This window comes from Mesoplodon bidens (genome assembly GCF_964165515.1).
Source record: "Mesoplodon bidens genome assembly, chromosome: 16".
Lineage (NCBI taxonomy): Eukaryota > Metazoa > Chordata > Mammalia > Artiodactyla > Ziphiidae > Mesoplodon > Mesoplodon bidens.
Window position 1 is genome coordinate 7,945,192 of NC_138173.1, and position 9,841 is coordinate 7,955,032.

Sequence of the window (9,841 nt, forward strand, 5' to 3'; positions counted from 1 at the left end):
CCTGGTGAGACAGGAGAAAAACCAGGAGAATATCGTCCTGGAAGCAAGGTAAAGAGAATGTTTCATAAAGGAAGGAGACATGAACTTAGGTAGATGATGCTGAGAATCAGTTGAGATAAGGATTGACTACTGAGCTTAGTTTGGCAAAATAGAAGCCATTGGTGGCCTTCACAAAAAGTAGTTTTGATGCAGTTGAGAGGGAGAAAAGCTGATTTCATTGGTTTCAAAGGAGTGGGAGGGGAGGGATTGAACAGAACGAGTACAGACAACTTACGGGATTTTGCTGTAAAGAGGAGGAGAAATAGGGTTCTAAGTGGATGGAGAAGTGGGGTAAGTAAGATTTTTTTCTAAATAAATGAAACAGCAAAATGTTTGTATTTTAGTGCAAATGATCCATTAGGGAGAGAGAAACTGGTGTTTAAAGAGAAGGAAGAAATTGTTTTTCTTTAGATTAAAAACATAATTATTATCACTATGTTGCTGTCATTTATTGAGTACTTACTCTAAGTGCTATGTCCTTTGATCACAAAGAAATTATTTATTTCTGACATTAACTCTAGGAGTTACTTTATCACCACTGGATAAAGAAATGCTTAGGACACTTTCATAGGGTTACACAGATAATAAGCAGAGTAAATATTTTAATTCAAGTTTACCTGATTCAAACACGGTGACTTCAAGTCTTCCTCTGCTTTGTACTCCTAGCAATTAAACAACAGCACATAGTAAATATGTAGTCAATTTAGTGAATGTATGACTGCATGAATGAATAAATGGTGACTATGTATATACAAACACATGTACTTACAGACATACACACATATACATATATTTATACATACATTCACACATACACATGGGATTGCAGTGGACATTTTGGGGGATAAGTGAGAAGCAGGGAGGTTGAGGAACTCTTTTACTGGATCAGAAATTCCTCTCTTATCTCCTTCTGAAGGTGCTGGCAGAAGGAAATTACCTGAAAGGAGCAGTGGAAACCAGGCACCCACCTCTTCACAACTTCCTAAGTAAGCAATGTTTCTATCAGTTAAGACATAAGCCTCATGGCAAAGCCCTTGAGCTAGGGATACTATTTCTGAAAATCACAAGCAAGTAGACAGGGGCGATTCCTTGGTTGGGGGCACATTTGCTCCCCCTTCAGACCTGTAGGATAGGCAGTGGTTAACACAGGCTGTGTTACAAACAGGAAAAGTATTAACTACCACTTTAGTAACCAAAAAACTCAGCGAAATCTTCTCCGTTCATTAGAATCTCATTTCTTCCTTCTGCGCTCTATTTTTTTGAATAGTGTAGTTTCTCTGGTATTTCATTTAAACGAATAAACAGAGATATATTATAATTTTCAAGATTCCCAGCAGGATATAAGATGGATTTAAATCTTAGTGAAAGCCTGATCTTCAGTTAGCTGCTCATGATATTCTGTAAACACAAATACTTGTAAGCCATTGGAATGTGTATAACATTCCAACACGTGTGAAATTCACCCTCAAAATAAACTAGCCCTTTGTGAAGAAACGCCATCTACTGTCTCTCTTCTTGCTTCAAAGAAGCATCATCTTTCATCAGTAATGAATCTTTTCTGGTAATCCACTCACATTTTACTGCTATGGAATGATGAGCATATCAATTTCTATACATTTTTAGATTATATATTTAGCTCTGAGCTGAACAACTTACACAGGCTTGGAGAGCCATTCCATTTTCTTTCCTCATTAAAATTTAGCTTCAGTTATGCCATCTCTGATATTAGCAATCATATTTTCAATAGAATTTTGAATAGCATTATTTCAATTTCAGTGCACAAATAAGTGATATAACAATTCTTGGCTGCATTATAATCTCCTTAGCTTTAATTATTGTTCCTTAGAATACTATGTTTTCCTACTTTATGGGTTTTAAAATGTATTCCTATTTTCTATTCTAAAACAGTTCCTTCTAGTTGAAAAAGAAAAGAACACGTACATATATGCCACATTCTTTAGAAACTGTGCTTTATCATTTCAATGGTCATTGTACCTAACGCGTAGGTTTTGGAGTACAATATTGTACAATCATAAAAGAAACAGAATTTTAGAAAACCACAGGGCTTAACATAAATCAGCAAGCAGGATGAATCGGGGATCAAACATTAGAAAGTGGAGGGATTCTAAAATAGAGATTTCATTTTGCTAAGCTTTGGGTAGTAAAGAAATACTCAGTTCTATTTGGGACTCCTACATATAAAAGAGACAAATCTCTTTTAGGGATGTTAGTGTCCTTTTAAAAAAGCATTTTGAGTTACTAAATGATGATTGTGATTTTGTAATGATTTTCTGCCAAGTCAGAGATAGTAAATAGATTTAAGGTTTCATGACAACTCTCATCATTTGGTAGAATCTGATTGGGAATTTATTGCACACATACAACACACACACACACAATCCACATTATACAATCGAAGAAACTGAGAGTTAGTGGTCAAATAACTCACCTAAGATATCTGTTATTAAGTTGTAGAACCAGCATTTGAAACCATGTCTCTCTGTCTCCAAGGCACAAGTGCATGTTTATCCATTTGTCAATCAACAGACACTCGGATTGTTTCCATGTGTTGACTATAGTGGATAATGGTGCAATGAACATGGGAGTACAGATATCTCTTCAAGACAGTGATTTTTTTTCCTTTGGATATATACTCAGAAATGAGATTGTTGGATCGTATGGCCGTTCTATTTTTAATTTCTTGAAGAACCCCCATACTCTTCTCCATAGTGACTGTATGAGTTTACATTTCCACCAACAGTGCAAAAGGGTTGCCTTTTCTCCATGTCCTCACCAGCACTTACCTCTCTTTTATATATATATATGTGACATCTTAACAGAGATGAAGTGATAAATCCTGGTTTTGATTACCATTTCCCCTATGATTAATGATGTTGAGTACATTTTCATGTACCCGTTAGCCATTTGTATGTCTTCTTTGGAAAAAATTTTCAATTCAGTTCTTCTGCTTTTTTAAAAAATTGTGTTATTTGGGTTTTTTTGTTTTGTTTTGTTTTGTTTTGCTATTGAGTCATATGAGTTCCTTATATTTTTTGGATTTTAACCTCTTATCAGTTACATGCTTTGCAAATATTTTCTCCCATTCCATGGACTACCTTTTTATTTTGTTGACGGTTTCCTTTGCTGTGCGGGTGTGGAAGCTTCTTAATTTGATGTAGCCCCACTTGTTTATTTTTGCTTTTGTTGTCTTTGCAACAAAAATCATTTCCAAGACCAATGTCAAACAGCTCACCCCCTGTGTTTTCTTCTGGAAGTGTTACAGTTTCAGGTCTCATGTTGAAGTCTTTAATAAGTTTTGAGTTAATCTCTGTGTATAGTGTAAGATAGGGGCCCAGTTTCATTCTTTTTTATGTGGCTGTCCAGTTTTCCCAGCACTATGTATTAAAGAGACTATCCTTTCCCCATTGTATATTCTTGCTCCTTTGTCATAAATTAACTGGACATATATGCATATGTTTATTCCTGGGTTCTCCATTATGTTCCATTAATCTATGTGTCTGTTTTATGCCAGTACCACACTGTTTTGATTCTATATCTTTGTAATAAAGTTTGAAATTAGAAGTTTGATGCCTTCAGCTTTGTTCTTCTTTCTCAAAGTTGCTTTGACTATTCAGGGTCTTTCATGATTCCATACAAATTTTAGGATTTTTTTTCTATTTCTGTGAAGGAAGTCATTGAAATTTTGATAGGAATTTCATTGAATTGATAGATTACTTTGGGTGGTATGGATATGCTAACAATATTAATTCTGCTGATCCATGAACACAAAATTTGTTTCCATTTATTTGTGGCTTCTTTGATTTCTTTCATCAGTGTCTTCTATTTTTCAGAGTACAGGTCTTTCACCTCCTTGTTTAAATTTATCTCTAGGTATTTTGTTCTCTCTGATGTAATTGTAAGTGGGATTTTTTTAAACTTCTCTTTCTGATAGTTTGTTATCAGTGTATAGAGACACTAATTTTTTGTTTATTAATTTGTACCCTGCAACTTGACTGAATTAATTTATTAGTTCTAACAACTTTTGGTGGAGTCTTTAGAATTTTCTAGAGGTAATATCATGTCATCTGCAAATAGAGACAATTTTACTTCTTTCTTTGCAAATTGGATGCCATTTATTTCTTATTATTGTCTAACTGCTCTGGCTAGGACTTACAGTACTATGTTGAATAAAAGTGATGGGAGTGGACATACTTGTCTTGTTTCTGATTGCAGGGGAAAACCTTTCAGATTTTTCCCATTGAGTATTATGTTTTCTGTGGGATTGTCATATGTAGTCTTTATTATGTTGAGGTATATTCCTTTGTTGAGAGTTTTTATCATGAAAGGACGTTGAATTTTGCCAAATAATTTTTCTACATCTATTGAGGTGATCATTTGAGTTTTACCATTCATTTTTTTAATATGGTGTATCACATTTGTTGATTTGCATATGTTGAGCCACACTTGCATCCCTGGAACAAATCCCACTTGATCAGGGTGTGTGATCCTTTTAATGTAGTATTGATTTCAGTTTGCTCATATTTTGTTGAGGATTTTTGCAGCTTGGCTCATCAGGAGCTCCTGTTGCTTACTCACCCATGTCTCCAGTTTTCAAAAGACTTTGATTGCTGGGGTTATGCTCTTGATAACTAATCAAATACCAATTCTAGTTCCAGACTACATACTGCTTTTAGCCTCACTTTGAGTCTGTGAGTGAAAGCCTACTTGTTTTATGGGACCCAGACATATTCAAATACATTTTGTTTGTGGTGTCTCACAAACACATTAACTTGACCCCAGAACTGGTCAGCTCATTTCTACTCTAGGGAAACACAAGTTTCTTTTCCCAACATGGAATAGTCACTCTGTTTAATACAGTTCTCCATTTTTTCTTAATCATTTTCTTTTTTCCTTTTAAGAGAAATATCTTTTTTCTGAATATATAAATTATGTATACTTACTTAAAAATTATATGATGAACATTCTTCATGAATATTTGTCTACAGCTTTAATTATGGTAGAGTTACTGGTTGAAGCAACATGAACTTCCTAAAAGCTTTCAAAACCTGATGTCAAATCGCTTTCTAGGAATGATTCATTTACTTTGCTAGAGCAATGCCTAAGAGCATTGATTTCACTGAATGCATATCAGCATCAGTGATTGAACGTTAAAAGATAGTTCTTCTAATTTGATGAATAAAAATACTATATATTTTTATATTTGCCTTAATTTGAACAGTCACGTGGGTTTGAATATTTTTGCATATTTATTTTCATATTCATATGTCTTGTGTAAATTTTTCATGACTCATCTATTTTTAAAAATCAGTATGTAAAATTTATCTTATCATTCATAAGAGAGCATTACATTTAAGGTAATTAAAAGTTAATATAATTTTTAAATTATATTTGTAACACAAATTAAATATAATGTATAAATATTACAGATAGCATATTACAAATATATACATTACAAATTATATATACAAAAAACATAAAACTCAATTTGTCATTTATTAGATTTTCATATTGATTTATAATATCCAGGTCACCTTGAATCATTAAAGGATAATTCTATCAGTATTGTGGGTATAATTCTTCATTTTCTTGAAAGCATGCAAAGTTCTTACCTATACAGGGAATAAATATTCATGCATACTTTCTTCTAGGTTTTTCTTTGTCTCTGGTTTCTTTTTTAAATCTAATTGTCTGTAGATTGTAAGGCAAAGACCTAATTTGACTTCTTCTCCAACTAGTCCATTTTACAAAGAGGTATGTAATGTTATTGCATTGATTCCTCATTAATTTGTTATTGTAACTTTATCATAAGCTTAGTACTATGTTCCCAAATAAACATATAAGCCATTGATCTGTCTATTCCAGTATCGGCATTTAATTATTTTATTTATTGTAGCTTTTAGCACTCTTTGGTATCTTGAGGGCATATTCGTTTGAAAGGAAGGTATAGCCCTCTTTATATAATGTAAAATTTTATCTTTATTAATTCAATCTCATCAATTTATTAATCAATTCCTTGATAGCTCTACTTATATGTGTTTAAACATTATCTGTCAAAGCCCCAAAAAAGTGTAATAATCTCAAGTAAACTTTCTAAAAGACTTTGTCTTTTCCTAGGTAAGATTATCACATTTATGTTTATTTTATGGATGGTATGTGTAGTCTTCATTCAGGCAACAAATAACTAGAGTGTCTATTATATCAGGCATGATTCTGGTAATGCTGGTAAGTCAGACCAGCAAGATCCTGCCTTTGGGAATTTCTACTGCAGTCAAGGAAGTCAATATGGGCATCATACTTTCTGTTTTTATGCTCTTTTCCATTTCCTTTAACTTCTGTTTTCTATATATGAATATAATCATTTACTTTTGCTTTTTCTAGGATTTGTGAGTTATATATTATCAATTTTAAAAGGTAACAGAAATAAAATTTCCTGTTTGACTCCTTTAAAAGGCTACAAATATAGCTCTTTTACTCATTCCTTAAATTTTAGTATTTGTTAATACAGTCTGAAATTTTGAGCAGCAGTTATTTTTATTTAGTAGTTTTTTACATTATATCTTTTCTCTTTTAATAATAATTTTTAACATTCAATTTTATAATTGGATTTATAAAACAAATATAAACAGTTTAATTAAAAAATAATTATTTATACAACTATACTGAATGGTTTCATGTCAACTATATGAATGGTTTCATATCACCACTGTCCTTTTAAGTTATGTCTTCACAACTCTCGAGTTCTTAATTTTGATCCACTTCTTCCTTAACTGGGATATTTTTTCTGTAATTTTTATGACAATTTATTTTTGGAATCCTTGTATATCTGAAAATATACTTTTTGTGGCCTTAAGATACAACAACTTAGCTATGTATAAAAATTTTTAATAATAACACTATCAGTTGATACTAAATATTGCAGAGGAAAAATAAAAATCCAATCTGATATTTCCTTCTTTGTAGGTTACCCAGTTTCCTCTGCTTAGAAGACATTTTAAAATTAGGAATATCTATTTAATGAACCAGTATGTCTCTCCTTAGTAGATATTTTTTCATTCAAAATGACTGTGAGCTGTGTCAAAGTGCATACACTAGTCTCTGCCACTGGCTTTGAAAAGTCATGTTCAGTTCATACCAAAATTTGCTTTATTTTTTAATAAGCTTCATGTTGTTGTTGTTCTCTTCTGTTTACAAATCTTTAAATGAAGTGTAGCCAGAGACAGCATTTGGCAACTAGAGATATGTGTGGTATCTCAGTGTGGGTTTACCCAGAAGCCCCTAAGGCAAGAAGTCATAGAGAAGTGCTGTGTATGATTGGGGAGAAAACCCACTAAATCCTATCCTGTCCCAGAAATACAGGAGTTTCCCTCCCCTGAATAAAACAGTCATTCTGTATGTATGGTGCCCTGGTTTTTCCTATATTAATTTGCGTCAAAGATACATTTTCCTTGATCAATCATTTTCTATTCTCAAATTAAAATAACTTATATGTTTGAGTGTTCACTTATGTGCCATGCAGAGTTAAATAGTTTACACAGATTGTTTAATTAATTTTCATAACTCTCTGAGGAAGTTCCTATTACCATCTCCATTTTCTCAATGGGGAAACTGAGACTTAGAGATTAAATAAACTGTGGAAGTGCCATTGACCAAATAATCTGCTCTTGAGCCCATACTTTTAACCAATGATCCAAACTGATTTGCTGAGTTGAGGTGGTATCCACTCTGACCCTCACCTCCTCATTCTCTGACACTCTGAAATGATGGCATTCAACAGCACTTTTGATCTCCTATATACCTAGGAGAGGGCTCTTGCTACCTCCTTCCCACTTCTATGCCTTTTTCCCTCACTGTTATCCAGCCACCAGCAAACGGAATCACTGCCAACATCTTCCTTCCCTGTTGTTCTGTGGGAATTGTGAGATCCAAATTGACAAACAAAAAGAGGCACATGTTTTATATGGAGGTGGTATCAAAAGGAGGTGATGTGCAAACAATTGCATATGCATGGCAGAGACCCAAGTAAGGATTGGTGAGCCAGTGGACAGATGTTGAAAAGCAGTTGTGGGAGGGCCCTAGTTTTGGAAGGTGTGTGGTACATCCCTACTTTGGGAAGAGGTGTGGTAAATCTCTACTTTCTTTCCAGTGAGCAAGATGTTCTATTGTAAGTGTGGTTTTTTTACTTTATCTATTACAATTCCATTTTATCCTATGGCATAAAGTTGACCTTATATTTAACATTGTGGATTGTCATGTCTTTATCCCATGTCTTCATTTCTTCATAAGCATGTTTATTGAGAAGCTGAGAGGGTTTATAACATGGAGGTAAAGCAAGTACCACTTGTAATGACCAGACCCGAACTTCAAGAAAACCTCTCACCTTTTCACATCTCCCTTCCTCTGTTTCACCTACACATCAGCCCCAACTGCAAGGTCCCTTCTCCCCTGAACCTTGAGAGAATTCCCTTTTCATTATCCTCATTCTGGAATTCGAAATATCTATTTATATCTAAAAGCAATTATTTTCAATCACTACAACAATGTTTAAATAGTTAAAATCCAGGGCTTCCCTGGTGGCGCAGTGGTTGAGAGTCTGCCTGCCGATGCAGGGGACACAGGTTCGTGCCCCGGTCTGGGAAGATCCCACATGCCGTGGAGCGGCTGGGCCCATGAGCCATGGCCACTAAGCCTGCACGTCTGGAGCCTGTGCTCCATAACGGGAGAGGCCACAACAGTGAGAGGCCCGCGTACCGCAAAAACAAAAACAAAAAAAACAAAAAAAAACCCTTAAAATCCAGTTTACTCATTTGGTAATGGAACTGGTTTAATCATCATTTTGAGGGATGGAAGTTTTTTTTTTTTTAATTTTTGATGAATTGATCAGTTGTTTTTCAGGTGAATAGTCTTAATTGAATATAAGCCACCCCAAAATCTCTGTGGTGGTGTAAATAAATAAGCTAATAATGTAAGGTTATTTGACCCAGTCTTAACTTCTAAATCTACTTGGAAATCACTATAAGGTTTCAATGTTCCATTTGGTGCTTTGACTAATATGACATTCAAAACAAAATATTTCAAACACTTATGTCATTTTCTGGTTCTGTGGTTTATTTTTTTCAATTAAGTTCTAAAAAGTCATTGTCAGTTGATTCTTACATATTCTTAAAGTCATACTCATGTATTATAAAATAGGTTACCAAAAATACATGGACTCATATTTGACCATTTTGTAATTAGATATATTTTTAACAAATTTTAAAAATTTTATGAATAGCATTGCTATCTATTGGTATTTAATTCACACCCAACATCCCTTCTAACTTAAATTGAATCCTTATTGGAGACATTTATTTCAACTGTAACTGTTTTCTCTAATGAACTACCAATTCATTTCCCCACACAGCATGTTCTAATTTGTGCTCGTGGTAGTTTCTAGAAACATATGGGGACCAACTGTGGTTATGTTTGGGGATCTTCTGTACAAAAACATGATAATTGCTTTTGTTTTGCTGATTACTCTCTAAGACGGTTTCAAAACTCTTCAACTTTTTCTTTATCCACAAGGTTTTTAATTGCAAATTCCCTTCTGTTTGATCAGATGAATTTCCTATAATGAGCATATTGGATGGGCTACTTCATCCGTCCAGAGGTTCTATGATCTTTAGAACGGATCCACCCCTTGCATAGAATTTACAAACTGTTTCCAGATATCAGACATCATCAGGCTTGTTATTTCCATGGTGCCATAAACACAAAAGCAGAAGAGACATAAAAGGTAAGAGGC